General features: G+C 39.9%; 3 pseudogenes; all 3 read left to right on the forward strand.

Moving 5' to 3' along the window:
- The first annotated feature begins 865 nt into the window (after window positions 1-865).
- Window positions 866-1841, forward strand: LOC125199723 (annotated as a pseudogene).
- A 2781-nt stretch (window positions 1842-4622) lies between these two features.
- LOC125199720 lies at window positions 4623-5973 on the forward strand (annotated as a pseudogene).
- Window positions 5974-8504: 2531 nt separating this feature from the next.
- On the forward strand, window positions 8505-9369 carry LOC125199721 (annotated as a pseudogene).
- Window positions 9370-16467: the final 7098 nt, after the last annotated feature.

Genomic DNA, 16467 nt, shown 5'->3' on the forward strand with positions numbered 1-16467 from the left:
TGAATTGAACCACCAATTGTGGATTTCCTTGACAGTAGCATCTTCAATATTTTTTTTTTCTACAACACGAAAAGTAATATTCTGAACTTTGATGTTCGACACTCATAGCGGGCCTGGCCCATTACTTAATTTTGCAGGAAGAATACTATATAGATTATGGTATGGGCATTCGGAAATCCAACTGAAGGCCCAAAGTAGTAGGTCGCCCAGTTATACCAAAACAAATGAAAAAAGAATAAAAGAAATGATAATAAGAAACTCTAAAAATAAAGATCATAAATTTTAATTAATAAACTAATAAATATATTCAGACAAAAAGTAACTGGAATATTAATAATAGATAATGGGTCCCACCTCAAATGACTGAAATTTTTTGTCAAAAGTAGAAGTGGGATGAAAAATGAACTAATCTAATTATTATTATTAGGGATGTATGAAATATGTACGGTATTGACAAGACGATGAAACGATTCTCATTTAATGTTGAATTGGAACTTGGAAGCAGCGTAGCAAACAAATATAATGATACTATAGTTCAGATTTGAATATCATATAAGAACGTTTTAATATTTAGAATATTCAATTAGATTTCAATTTACATTATATGGTAGTAATTCTTATGTAGGTAAATGATTTCATTAAAAATAAGTAAAAATATGCCAACTTTCAAAATGATCCCGACGAAATTAACAATCCCACTGAACAATAATTTCATCGAGGGAGTGGACTGTGATTTCTCATACAGCAACCAATAAAACAGCCGCCAAACCACCGCACCCCACATTAAACACCCCACCCCTAACAATAATTCACGTTAAATTCGTCATCACTCATCACCTATAACAATAATTCACGTTTATTTCGTCACCACCAATAAATCAATATTCAATAATCATCGCTCCAACACCCCCTCTCAACAATAAATAATTGAACCCCCCCAAACCACACCAAAAACCCAGCCAAGATGGAGTCCGACCCGACCCAAATAACCCACGACTTCCCCCCTTTCTTCCGCGTCCACTCCACCGGCCACATCGAGCGATACATCACCCACGACTTCGTCCCACCCGGCCACGACCCCCAAACCGACGTCGTTTCCAAGGACGTCCTCATCTCCCCAGAAACCCCCCTCTCCGTCCGCCTCTACCTCCCCCAAATCCCCCAATCCCACCCCAAACCCCCTCATCTTCTACACCCACGGCGGCGGCTTCTCCATCGAATCCGCCTTCTCCTCCACCTACCACCGCCTCCTCAACTCCCTCGCCTCCCTCTCCCGCTCCCTCATCGTCTCCGTCGACTACCGCCTCGCCCCTGAGCACCCCATCCCCGCCTGCTACGAGGACTCCTTCGCCGCCCTCAAATGGCTCCACGATTCCTCCCCATCCGATCCCTGGATCGCCGATCACGCCGATCTCCGCCGCGTCTACCTCGCTGGCGACAGCGCCGGCGCCAACATCGCGCACAACACGCTAGTCCGGGCCAGGAGTGAGGGCGGGTTCGGGATTGGATTTGCGGGCTTGATTTTGGTGCATCCCTTTTTCGGGATTGGGAAGGCGGATAGGTTGTGGGATTACATCTGCCCCGGGTCGGGCGGGGTGGATGACCCGAGGCTGCACCCGATGGCCCACCCGGGTCTGATGGCGGGTCTGGGGTGCGGGAGGGTGCTGATTTGTGTGGCGGAAAAGGATTTTTTGAGGAGCAGGGGATTGGGATACTACCGGAGCTTGAAGGAGAGTGGCTGGAACGGCGTCGTTGAGATGTTTGAGACGTCTGGGGAGCCGCACGTGTTTCATTTGCGGGACCCCACGTGCGCAACGCGGCGTTGTGACGAGGATTGTTGAGTTTGTTAATTCTGGAGTTCGGGTTCTGCGAGGTTTTTAAGGGGGTTGCTTGTTTTTGCTGCTTTCACATCTATCTGATTGTCAGGTGATTACTTATGCTATTAATCTTTTAGTTATATGAACTCAACATTTACAATACATCTACTTGTCCACATTCCTAGATAAAAAAAACCCTCCCGCCCCCAAAAATAATTTTAATTTTTTTGGGGCAGAAAGGGGGGAAGGGATTTAAATGTTTTAAAACCAAAAGGAAAGTAGAGAGAGAAAAGAGGGAGAGGAAAAAAAGTGTTTAAAAAAAAGAAGAATTTTTTTCTAAAAAAGGGGAAAAATTATAATGACACCCCGAAAACACCCCTTTTTATTTTAGAGAAGACGAAAAATAATCTAGGATTGAGTTTTGAGATTATTTTAGTCTAAGACGGTAAGTAATGACTAATTATCCCATGATTATTCATCTAGAATTGAGTTGTGGAGTTGAATCTCATGAAATGAAAACACTACATATTTAATCCCGATATACAATCTTGCAAACAGAACACCTCCTTAGAAATAGATACTCCCTCCGTCCCACTTAAAATGCAACATTTGGAAATCGGCACGGGATTTTATGTAGTGTTGTTTTGTGAGTTAATGAAGAGAGAGTAAAGTAAGAGAGATGAAAAAGTAAAGATAGAATTGTTTCCATTTTAGGAAACGTTTCATTTTTAATGGGACAACCAAAAAAGGAAAACGTTGCATTTTTAATGGGACAAAGGGAGTATAAACTAATGTGCCCCAATGCGCAGGGCACGCCCTAGATTTTAACTTATCGCACTTGTGTGCGCCCCATGTGCTCCTAACAACACTGATCATGTGCGCATTTGGTTCCATGGGAACAAAATTGGGATTTCAATGAATCCAAGGGGTTAGAAGGATAAACCGTTGTTGACGGATGTTAGTGTATGATGTTACCAATTGGGATTATCTTTTCTTTTTCTAACACTCCCCATCAAGTTGAGTTTTGAAGATCCCACTACTAATTGTGTCCAAGATTATGATTTGATTATCTCTTCCTTTTCTAATATTACCCCTCAAGTTGATTGGTGGGATCTCCAAAAAACTCAACTTGCAAAGAAGCATTAAGAGTTTCGCCAGTGCGGTGGGAGTGGGGTCAAGACGATAAGAGGTGAGCGGGTCGCGCAATGGCTGCGGCGATCTGTGGACAAGGGAGGCATGGGTGTGGTGCTTGCGCAATCACAGTCTCCATTCGCCGGTGAATAGCAGTAGTCAACAATCGAAGAAGAAAAAGGTGGAATATTAAGGGATGTGCAAGTTCATATTTTAATAAATAGAAATTAATAAGAAGAATAAAGTGGAATTGAGATAATTCCATTCGCGTCACGTAACATTCTTCACGGTTTCTGGCTGAATCGACCAATTCCGCCGGTTCAAAATGACCGATTGTCTAATGGGTTTAAATCAGAGTAGATAAGACATTGGTTCATGATTGAGCTGATCGGACTAACCAGTCCAAATTTTAAACATTGTAGAGGATGTAGGAAATAATCGAAATAAAATATTGTAATTTCTTTGTCTGTTCTACTTTTTTTAGATTTACAAACAGACAGAATTAATGGAATATACTGTAACGTAAGCATGGGATACTACAAAGATTTCTTAACCATATAAAATTATACATTACTATTGTATATAAGGTGGAATGTGTACTTTTATGATTGGACTTTTGTGCTGTTATAACCACTTTTTTTTAATTATTGTACTAGCAGGGAACATATATAATTGCTAACTCAATACCTAATCGCTAACTATAACTAAATAATAACTATATTAGATATTCAAATTAAGGATCTAGATCATCAATCAAGAAATATCAATACGATCAACAAAATACGTCAATAAAGCCATATGATTAATTCCATAAAATATCAATAGTAGGTATTAATGTCAATTAACTACATATTTAGTTATAACTAACTTTTAAAAGAAATCCCAAAACTTTAAATTCATATAACATACATCAAATTAAAGATAATTTTATAAGGATTCCAACGATATTATATATGCATATGTTCCGGCGTACAAAAATTTGTAAAAAAAATTCAAAAATTTTTCAATTTTTTCGTAAAAGCGAAATGTCAACATACTATATAAAATATTTCAATATAATACGTGTACAAATGTCAATATAAGCAATGAGTTAACATTCTTAAAGCATCGTGTTGTACATTCTCAAAGATTGTGTTGATATTTTCAAACACTATATTGACATTTTCATTTAAAACCCTAATTTAGCTTTTTTAATCTTTTGATTTTATTAATAAAAACGAAAAATTACACGCCAAGAAATCAGTGATCTACATCGCGTTTGTAAAATCCTACATGGCCTTAAAATGATGTAGCCAGTTCAAAGCAATTAAATGATGAATTAGCCAATTGATCACCCCTATTTACCAGCATAACTAGTTTTTAATTAGTCGACGACGCGTTACAAACTACGTCCCATATTTCTTTCCATCAAACTTTTATTACTTTAAACTTGTTCACAACTTTATTTGTAAATGATGGACATTTCATGATTTTTTTGTTATAATTAAATTGTTTAGGAGCTATTTATCGAGAGAAGTTGAGATGGTTATAAATTATTTTATTTTCAGCCTTTGAATCACGATAACACGCAGTGATTGGATCCAACCGAGGAAAAGTATGAAATAAAACAAAAACTGAGTAATCCCTTATCAGATAAAATATGTGGTTATTTTCAAAGCAATGAATATATCGACCTTTGGTCCCCCACGAAAAAAGAAATGATGAAAAGAGTATTCTCTAATATAATAAAATAAAAATTAAACAATGACTTTGCAAAACAATGAAACAATCAAATTACGTGTCTATAATGCACATAAGTTGATAGATAGATTTACGTCATGGTGCACAAATATGAGGTTATTTTCACAGCATTAAAGTATATTTGGTAAAGTGAAATAATAACTTCAAGAAACAGTTTGGTTAAGCATGAAAAAAAGTGTATATAGAAAAACAATATTCTAATGAGTTATCGCCATAAAATACATATACCTATCGTTACTCTTCTCCCTCATCACTCATCCATGGCCGACGAAATCCTCCACGATTTCTTCCCAATGCTAAGAGTCTACAAAAGTGGCAGACTCGAGAGGCTTATGGGCGTAGATGTCGTCCCTCCATCTCTAGATCCAGCCACGGGCGTCAAATCCAAAGACGTCGAAATCTCGCCGGAGATCAACCTCTCCGCCCGGATTTACCTCCCTCCCAACGCCGATCCTACCAAAAAGCTCCCGCTCCTCGTCTACTACCACGGCGGCGGCTTCGTCATCGAATCCGCCTTCAACGCTCAGTACCACAAGCACGTCAACCACTTATCCGCGCTCGCCAACGTCGTCGCCGTCTCGGTTCAGTAAATTACCGATTAGCCCCCGAATTCCCGCTCCCGATCGCGTTTGAGGATTCACGGCGTGCTCTCAAATGGACCGCCGAGGGCAAGGACGAGTGGATCAACGAATTCGCCGATCTGAACCGTGTCTATTTAGGCGGAGACAGCGCCGGCGCCAATATTGCCCACAACGTCGCGATGCGGGTCGGCTCGGAGAAGCCGGACGGGTTCAATTTGGAGGGATTTTCCTCAATTGCCCCTTCTTCGGAGGCGTGGATCCGATTGGGAGCGAAACGACTGAGCCGTTCCGGAGTGGGGTGGAGTTTAGTGAGAAACTGTGGCGATTTGCTTGCCCGAGCTTTACAAATAGCGATGCGGGATGGGTGAATCCGGGTAAGGATCCGAAGATATCGGGTTTGGGTTGCGGGAAAGTGCTGGTTTATGTTGCAGAGAAGGATTTTCTCAAGGACAGAGGGTGGTATTACAAGGAGGTGCTGAAAAATTGTGGATGGAAGGGTGAAATCGAGTGCGTTGAGGTTGCAGGGGAAAGATATGTTTTCAGTGTGATTGTTTCGGATAATGAGGCTGGGATTGATATGATTAAAAAAGTGGCTTCTTTTATCAATAAGTAAATGTATAATGTTCCATGTGTTTATGTTGAACATTGAAACTGAAATAAATAAGGCTGTTTGATAATATTAATTTGGTCAGATTTTGATCAAAGATCGTCGTGGTGGTGGTTGATGAATGAGTTTATTTGTTTTAAAAATATTTGGTGTAATTTGATATATGCTCAAAGTAGTGTCATTTTCTTAGAGCATTGGCGATAAGGGGCCTTCCCACGGAGGCCGGGAAGGCTCCTATTGTGGCTGCCTAGCCGTCCCGAGAGTCTGAGACCGCCGAGGATAGAAGAAATAAAATTTTAAGGATTAGTTGCATGTAAACATATAATTTCTAAGTTTTATTTTTATCTTTTATACTATATGAATACATAAGCTAGTTATGATACAAGTTATAACTTCTCTATCGATCTTGGTCACTAGGAAAAAGTTAGAAAGATTGAGAATTTCATTTAAAACAAGTAGTGATACCTTAATTTTCTGGGCAACAATCATACATTATTTAATTAATTTTTTTGGCCCATTATAAATTCCTTTAGTTTTCGCATAGTTCATGATTTTGATTGTCATGTTCATATTTTCAGAAATTTTAGGAAAGTATAACTTACTCTAAAAAGTATTATTTCTTCCGTTTTAAGAAAGATGACTCATTCTTTAGACACAAGAATTTTTACTTTGTTTTGTATATGAAATAGAGAAGTAAGTAAGAGGGAGAGAATAAAGTAGAGAAATGTATTTTCATTTTTATTAATGAATCATTTTAATTGGAACAAATTAAAAAGGAAAGTGATGTTTATGAGACGGAGGAGTACTATTATTAGAATTGATATCATATTAATATCACAATGTCGTGAAAGCTTTTTGATGAAATGACAAGAACATTAAAGATTTAAGTAAGCTTTATGAGTTAATGACTAAATGACAAATACAATCATAAAGAAAGATCCTTGAGTTATCGCCAAGGAGCATAGGCAATGTGGACGGGTGGGCCGACCTACTAAGCCCATGATTGGCTCCTATCTCGAAATGAGGCCGATGATCGCCCCCTCCTCCCAAATGGCCGATTGATCGTACTACGATCGAATGACCGATGATCTACTTATCATTAGCGTCGAAGTGCGATCATCACCTTATTTTTTATTATTAATTTTTTAATTTTTTATTCCATATTTTCTAGTATTATCGTTTATAGTAGTAGAGTCATTTTTTTTTCATTTTGGATGTTTGAAAGTAGTAGAGTCATTTCAATTTTTAGTAAAAGTACTCCCTCCGTTCCCTAAAATTGTCACTATTTGTCCCGAAGACGGGTTTAAAATATAATAGAAAGTGGGTTGAAAAAGTTAGTGGCATAGGTCCACTTTTATATATTAGTTTTAAAATATAATGTGAGTGAGAATGAGTTAGTGGAATGTGGGCTCCATTACAAAAAATGGTACAAGTGAAATGTGACAAATTTTTAGAACATGAAAAAGAAATAGGTGACAAATTTTCGGACGAGCGAGTAACACATTTTCCCACTCTTACCTTTCACTTTCTTTTACTTTATTATCTCTACTCTTTCACTCTCCTAATTTACTATCGTTTTATTTAACAAATTACACACATTTTTCTTAATCTTTGTGCCGGAAAGAAATGTCTCATTTACTATAGAACGGAGGGAGTACTATAAATACTTCATCCCATTCTTTCCATTTCCCACACCAACATCTTTAATCTTCTCACATTTTCTATAATTTTTCTCTCTTGAAAATATCAATGGCTTCCGGTAGCTCTGACGACGAAGTAATAAACCGTGTAATACAGCATGTGAGAAGCCAATCAGGAGTTGGTCCCCAGGCCAATCCGGCATCGTTAGTCAATCGACTGTGACCATGCCGCGGCTCACGACCGGCTGTACGCAGATTATTTTGCTGTGGAGCCACAGTGGGGCCCGACGGTTTTCTGTCGGCATACCAGAATGCGGCGAAAGCTATTCTTGTGCATTGTTAACGGATTTTCGGCGCGTTACCCGGATTTCCAGCGTATGGGACACCGCCGCAGTGCACGACCGCAATTAGGTAGTTGGCTTACGAAGGAGTGACCGATATGTTCGACGAGTATCTTTTAGATTTAAGTAATAATCAAAATAAAGCATTAGAATTTATTTTCTTCACTCTATGTCATAATCTTTTTCTAGAGTTAGAACTCTCCAACTATTTAAACTAAACTCAGACTCATTTAAATGTAAAAATTGTAACAATTATTGATTTTTCTTCAACCATTTATAATAAACTCAAACTTAAAAGAATATTCTTTATATTATGTTTTTTTATTGATAAAAATTAAAAAGAATTTTGATTTTGATTCAGTACAATGTAAAGAAATATAAATATTTTTAACTCAAAAGTAAAAGATTGAATTAGTTTTGGAATACTATTGGAACTAATTAATACTCTCTCTTTTTAAGCTGTAATGTAGTATTGATGATGATTATACACACAGTCAAACCAAATACTACTTGAAGTCTAGAATATAACGTCATGAACACAGGAGACGACAAAGAGTTATGGCCATAAATATAGCAGTATATTGAGAAAATCTTCCAATGAGTTATCGCAATAAGCCTATCGTTTCTCTTCTCCTCACCACTCATCAATGGCCGATGAAATCCTCCACGATTTCTTCCCAGTGCTAAGAGTCTACAAAAATGGGCGAATCGAGAGGCTTATTGGCGAGATGACGTCCCCCCATCTCTAGATCCAGCCACGGGAGTCCAATCCAAAGACGTCCAAATCGCGCCGGAGATCAATCTCTCCGCCCTGAATCTACCTCCCGCCCAACGCCGACCCCTCCAAAAGCTCCCGCTTCTCGTCTACTACCACGGCGGCGGCTTCGTCATCGGATCCACCTTCTCCCCGCTCTATCACAAGCACCTCAATCACTTAGTCGCACAAGCCAACGTCGTCGCCGTCTCAGTAAATTACCGATTAGCCCCCGAATTCCCGCTCCTGACTGCGTTCGAGGATTCATGGTGCGCTCTCAAATGGAACGCCGAGGGAAAGGAGGAGTGGATTAACGACTTCGCCGATCTGAACCGTGTCTATTTAGGCGGAGACAGCGCTGGCGCGAATATAGCCCACAACATGGCAATGCAGGTCGGTTGGAGAATCCAGAGGGTTTCAATTTGCAAGGGATTTTCTCAATTGCCCCTTCTTCGGGGCGTGGATCCTATTGGGAGCGAAGGGGCAGAGGAATTCAAGAGTTGGAGGGAGTCTTTTGAGAAATTGTGGGGATTTGTTTGCCCAGGCATGAGAGACCGCGACGAAAGATGGGTGAATCCGGGTAATGATCCCAAGTTATCGGGTTTGGGGTGCCGGAAAGTGATAGTTTATGTAGCGGAGAAGGATTTTCTAAAGGATAGAGGTGGTATTACACGGAGGTGCTGAGCAACTGTGGATGGAAGAGAGAAATCGAAAGTGCATTGAGGTTGCAGGGGAAGACCATTGTTTCGGGTGATTAATTCGATAGTGAGGTTGCGATTGACATGATTAAAAAAGTGGCTTCTTTTATTAATCAGTAAATGTATAATGTTTGATCTGTTTATGTTGAACATTAAAACTGAAATAATCAAGGTTGTTTGGTGAATGTTAATTCGCTCGATTTAGATCAAGGATCGTTGTGGTGATGGTTTATCCATGAATTGATTGTTTTATAATATTATTACTCCTTTTAGTGTGCATATGTATCTTTTTTCGTTTAGATGTTGTGTTTGACATGTTTTTGCAATTTACTTATTTCATATTGAATGGTTGTGTCACACTCATACCACCCCCAACAATTCAATTATATGATATAAATAACATACCTGAAATAGATAAACAACAAGATTTCTCTTCGGAAAGTTTGGGCGAAATGGAGGCAACAACAACAATGATTTCTAGAAATGAGGTAGACAATTTTACTTGCCATTTTTTATTTCATAAATGAGTGAAGCATTCTTCAATGCGTAATACTACTACAATAATTTTTAAATGCACAATTAGTTACGCATTCTCAAAATGTGTATCACCCAGTTTTTGAAGTAAAAACATAGCCTTATATGAAATTCAGTGGATATATCCATCCATTTTGATAATTTTGCCATACATTCATCATGATTCATGACATGATTAAATAAGGCTAAATCTGCGTATGACCCTACAGATATGGACAATACAACACGAGCAAAACTTAATTCGTGTTGGCATGACAAATAAGACCCGGAATTGTACATGTGTTTGCATGCCATGCCTAAAATTGTCAATCACAACAAGTTCTAGTAGTGTCATTAAGAGTTATTGCCGATAAGAGTATAATTTGCTCTATAAATATATGTAGGTTCAATCGTCACAAAAATGTATATATAAATAAATTAGTTTTACTAAATACACAATATGTTAAGGATAATCTCCTTAACGCGTGCCGGAAGATAGATTAGAATCCTGAGGCAAAACCCCGGACAACTAGGGTTTAAAAAAACGATAAAGAAAACAAGAAATGCATAAACGATTATTTCATTGATTGATTAATGAGAATAACAATAGGTCCTATTTATAATATTAAAGAGTAAATACCCTAACTTAAGGAACAAGAAAATATAAAGATACGGTAAATCAATAATAACCTAAATAGAAGATATGATAAATCATTAGTAAACTAACTAATAGAGATATAATAATAATACTAATATGACCTATCAACTCCCCACGGTTAAAATCCACCATGTCCTCAAGGGAAACCACGACACAACCAAAGCGTGAATCAAGCTTTGACGACTATCACCTCCGGATCAAATGCAACCATGAGACAATTTGTTCCTACCAAAGATTTTAACAATCTGCCTTAGAACGGCCCCATGAACCCCCTTCCATATTTCCTAGTCAAGTTTATGTCCCAATCATCGAAGGTAGCACCCTTCACCGGTCCTCCATAGATGATCTTTAATGGAACAAAGATCAACAGCTTCTAGTAGCACATAAATTCATAAGCCAAGGCAAAAATTTTCAAATCGAAATCTTTCTGAATGGTCTAGTTTGCTTAACCACCATATCCACTTGCCCAACTCTTCTCTTTTTCATGAGCTCGATAGCCAGCAGCAACGACGTTGACGACGGGACAAAACACGTCCAAGTTTCCTCCCAATTGAAAGGCTTGTCTCCTGTCTTAGTCTTGAAGGTGGTAGCCTTGAAAATCTTCCCCTTGTCCTGGTACATTAAATTCTAATAGTCCGATTTTTTGGGCTCAGCCTCATAATTTTTTTTTTCCCAAAGAAAGAGTTCTACCTCATCATCTACTTGCACCTTAGATGCCACAACATTACACAAGAGGCGTTGGAGATTGATAAAATGTTAATTTCATGCATTGAATGGGATTAATTCAACATTCGGGTCTAACACAACTTTTAAGTCGGTGTGTAAAGAAATCCCGCATCCAGGGAAAAAAAGAAGAAAATCACCCGTGAAGGAGTTTGTCAGAAAGTGAGCAAAAGGAAAAAAAATTGCTGAGAGGGGATTGCAATGGGGGCAAAGAAAGGGGAAATTTAAGAAGATTCGAGAAGATCATCTCCACGTCTATAAATAATAAAGAGCACGCAACACACATGAAAAGGAAGAATTTTGCTCTTAGCTCACTTTCACACACTTTTACACACTTGGGGGGTATCGGAAATTCGGGTTTGGGGTTCGTTTTTGAGTTGGTGGCACCCCCGTCTCTACGTGAGGCGAAGAAAAATTTACCCTTCCATTTTAATTTCGCTTTGAATTTTCCCGAAGTCTTTTTTGAAGCTCAGCTTTATTTTATTGAAACCTTTTTAATTCCGTATCATTTAGCTATGGAAGTTTATGTTTTTTTTCGTTTTATATTGGTGTTGATTGTTGTTTTGCTTGGATGCTTTCGAACTTGATTTGTTTTGTTGAAGTTGGATTGTCGGAAATGTAGTTGATCGGTTGGATTTGGTTAGATCGGTGATCGGATATGGAATTTGCTGGGTTGTTGTGGATGGCTTGGTGATAAGACTAATTTCATGCATCGTTATGTGATGAAAAATCACCATTTACGGGTCTAACAAAATTTTTTAAGCGAAGTGGAAGGAATTCGGTCGGAAGAACGAAGACATGACCTAAAGGAAGAAGGAGACGGGGGAGCAGAATCAAGGAAAAAAATGGCTGACGGGGAGTCCGCGAGGCAAAAAAGACTATTCACACAAAAGAGCCCCTTTTGGACCCACTTCCACGCTATATAGGAGGAGCATGCAACCCCACGAGATATCCCGATTAGCCCCCGCTCTTCTCCACACACACACACCCCCGGAAAAATGGGAATTCGTTAGCTAGTGGTTCATCTTCGGGAAATTCTGTGCAACACGTCCTCAAGGAGGGAAGATACAATTATTTACTTTTCAGCTTTTTGATTTCTATAGAACTTCACCATTTTAAGTCGATTTACTCGTTGTTACTTACCGTTCATCTATGAATTTTATTTTACGTCAGTGGTTTGATTCGTGTTGATTTATGTTGATTTTATGTTTTGAGGAGTTTGTTTCGAGGTTGATTGTTATTCTCCCAATTTGGGTGTTTTTGTACTTGATCCGGGAAATATGAGTTTATTTGTTGTTGTTGTTGATCGTGGTGAATCGAGAATCAGTTAGGGGATGATTTTGATGAGTTTTTCTCGGGTGCTTGGATCCGGAGTGGATTTAGCATCCGAGGTGTGGATCTGAAGGAATCGAGTTGTGCATGGATTTTGAATTTCGTTTCGTTTTGCTTTACTTCATCTGAGATAGAGATTTTTAGATTCTGTTGGGTTTCCGCGTTTTTGACGTCCGATTTGTTGGTCGCCGAGGTTTTCTAGCTTGTTGTTTTCATCATGTTTCGGTTAAATTCGATGTTTTTGCGTTTTGTAGGTAGTTAGGCTTAGAGTTGGTTATTTTGCACTTTTGGTCGTACGTTTCTATTTTGGAAAAATGGTCCCACCGCATGCATCGAGTTGGGTCAGCTAGATTAGGTAGTGATATTACTAGATCTCGGGAAGTTTGTTTGAGATAGTGATGATATGATGTCAATCGTGTTACGTGGTTATTTTCCCGCTCCTAGATCTAGGTTTAGTTAAATTTCTTTTCCTTGTCTAGTATAAGTTCAACCCAAGTTATGCGCATATACCACCCAAAAAGCCCTTTAAGCATGACCCCTAATTCTTAGTTTACGCGGGTTGAGGGTTTTGGAAGTGATATTCCAGGTGTCCCACTAACGAGATCTTTCAATGTCTGCTATTCCCTAGACCTTGTGATCTAGTGGATTCTCTAGACCTGGAAGCTTGATATTCCCTTATTGTGCACGCAGCTTTAAAAATATCTCGATCACTTGGATCCACGGATGAAGCATCTCGATGTTAGATCCGTTGAATTCTCAGGGGTTATGAATTCTTAGTTACGCTTTTAGCTTACTTCGTTTAGCTATTGTAGATCCGAGCTTTTTCCCAAAGTGATCTGTGTTTTTTCGACGTTGAATCATCATGTTCGTTTCAATTTGGGTTGTTGCTTTGTTTTATTCGTGCTCATGCTTGAATCGGTTGAAGATTGAAGATGGATGTTAGTTAAATTCATAGTTAGTTTTTTGCTTTTCATTCATACATTTGCTATTTTTGGAAATGGTTCCATGGCCTGTTCTTCATCCGTCTAGTCATTTTAGGAAAGTTATTCACTAGGTCTCGTAAATTTCATCGCTGAAGTGTGCTCGTTTAAATCTCTGTTTTCATCATGCCCGTTTTTGTTATTTTTTCCCTTTTTCCTAGGTCTAGCTATTAGAATAGATCATTTGCACTTCCCGAGTCTAGTAGTTAAGTTCTCAACTTCAAATTTGCTTGGCGTGAGGTTACCCAAAGTCCTCTAACTCTCAATCGCGCCCTATTTGTCTCTCGGGGGTTCAAATTTTGCTTCTCATACAAGGTAGGGGTGAGGTATTATTTTCTTTGATAGCGGTCGAAGGTGAGTCCAACCAGTGATCTTCTAAATTATCGAGTTCCTAGATCTTGCGCCTAGTAAATCTCATTGACTCGAGGATTATGCATTAAGTGATATGTCTGTGCTCTCCGCCCGACCTTCTAATGGCGCGTTTGGGGATGGATGGCGTAGTTTGTTTGAGTGTTTAGAGATTTTGGCGTATATAGTTTTGATTTTCTTTTTGTTTTTCATCTTTCATATGAGAGAGACTGGTTTGGAAACTAGAGTAACTCGGGCCGGATAAAGGAACGTTCAGTTTAAGTGTAGTCAAGGAGTCAACATCTACTGGTCACCACCGATCAGGTTAACGACTAGAAATCCATTTGTTTTTTTACACAAGGGGAAGATTGGAATCGGGCGCGAGAGGACCCTAAGTCCACGAAACAGTACTGAAGCAGAGGAGGAAGCACAGTGACATGGCAAACTTAGTTGATCCTAATTCGAGATCGCTCCCCTCACCGCACATCTAGATGGGGAACCCGGGTCATGCTATTGTTCAAATCGCGCCAAAGGTCCATCAACCTAAAGACGAACGTGTAGGCTCTACCCACTTTTCGGGCCCAAGGAATGAGCCATATGAATTCCCGAATGAGTTCAACAAGTTTTGCAGATCCAAAAAGGCCAAATGATGCGACAGGAGGGCTATCGCCTATGCGCAATCCCGTTCGTTTGAAGGAGAAGATAACACATGGTCAATTAAGGTCGCACGACTCAATTTATACTAAAGGATTTCAAGTTGGAATTCCTAGATTACCCTTTTCCCTTTGAAAAAACCAATGCCCTTAAGAAGGAGATTTAGGGGTGCAAGCAAGACTACGATGAGTCTTTGAGTCGATTTGGGCTCGATTTAAGGGATTACTGATCGCCTAAACTACGAATGATGGAGGCCGAAACCTATTACCTATTTTATGAGGAGCTAATCCCTAGTCCAAGGATCCATGAATTCCTCGAGTTGGGGAAATTTCACCAAGAATAAAGCAAGTGAAGCACGAGAAACCCTTGGGGGGTTGATCGATGCAAAGAACTACGATAACCCGCATACTCTTATAAGAAGAAGCTCAACAAATGCGAAAAGAGAGGAAGTAGAAGGAGGGTGACATGATAGATCGATTGGAAAGGACACTTCTAAGCGAATTAAAAGAAGGATTCCCCGTTCATAGGGGAAGGAGAAGTTGCGTCAAGGAAGATCAATTCCAACTCTCTTATGGTCCATCAACGATGGAGAATTCAGCCAAGGCAAACGCTATGGAAATTGGAATCAAATAACCGTACAATGGAACCAATGGAAGATTAAAGAAGCCCATGGAGAGACAACCCATGTTTCGATGGAAACGACGGAACCAACAAGCTCAACTTTAGTACCCGGTCCAACCGAGAACCAATAGAATGGCCCAACCTAATCAAGAGGGGGCATCACAACTCGAATCGGTCAGGGAGGAGCAAGAAGGGCTAATAACCGGGCTACCGAACTCAAGGAGACCAGCCTTAATGGGGCCCAAAAGGGAAACCCGAACAACCAAGGAAACTCCTATGTGCCACTACACGCAGAAATACTGAATAATCGAATTTCACCTTTTAAACACAAGAAAATCAAGGGTCGGAAACCAGACAACAATCAAGAGGTCAAGGGGAAATTCCGCGAATCGGGAGTGGACCGAACCATGGTCAAGGATCAAGTTCCGCCTAACCCAATTATAGACCCCGGAGGAATCTAGATGATATGGCGCATGACCTGGTCACTCAACAAATTTTCTATGAAAACATGCAATCTAACAATGACGTGGGGCATAAACTTTGATGGGGACAACGAATGAACCGAATGGACATGTTGGCTAAGCAAATGTCTCGATTGCTACTTCGTTGAGTGAGATGCAGGGGAAAGAAGGAAAGGGTACCACCTGGTGAAACCACTCGACAAGGCAAACATTAGTCGATTACTCGGATCGACGTGGCTATAAAGTTCCTCGTGATGAAAGATGATGAGGATGTACCCCGGATAAGCAAGGAGAGGGAGTGTTTAGTCCGATCGAAGAAGACGGGATAAGGAGCACCGAGAGATGACGTTCTTCAAGAAGGTGATTTAGAAGGACCCCTACCCCGAGTGGCGATCCATTTTTCCTAGACCCGGAGTAGCCAATGTTATTTCGGGGTTTTGTAGGAATCCGAAATTAGCCAGTCAAGGGGTCAGCCCATGTGGCTAGGTGAAGACACGGTGCCAATATCGCTCACAACGTCGCGATGCGGTCGGTCGTAGAAGCCGGACGGGTTCAATTTGCAAGGGTTTTTCCCTCAATGCCCTTCTTCGGGGCGTGGATCGATTGGGAGCAAACGACGGAGGAATCCAAGCGTTTGAGTTTAAGGGATTTTTTTGGAAAATTGTGGGATTTGTTGCCGAGCTTGAGGGATAGGGACGAGGGATGGGTGAATCCGGGTAAGGATCCGAAGATATCGGGTTTGGGTTGCGGGAAAGTGCTTGTTTATGTAGCGAGAAGGATTTTCTTAAGGATAGAGGGTTGTATTACAAGGAGGTGCCGAGCAATTGGGGTTGAAAGGAAAATCGAGTGTGTTGAGATTGCAGGGGAA

Source organism: Salvia hispanica, unplaced genomic scaffold, assembly GCF_023119035.1.
Source record: "Salvia hispanica cultivar TCC Black 2014 unplaced genomic scaffold, UniMelb_Shisp_WGS_1.0 HiC_scaffold_648, whole genome shotgun sequence".
NCBI classification, from domain to species: domain Eukaryota; kingdom Viridiplantae; phylum Streptophyta; class Magnoliopsida; order Lamiales; family Lamiaceae; genus Salvia; species Salvia hispanica.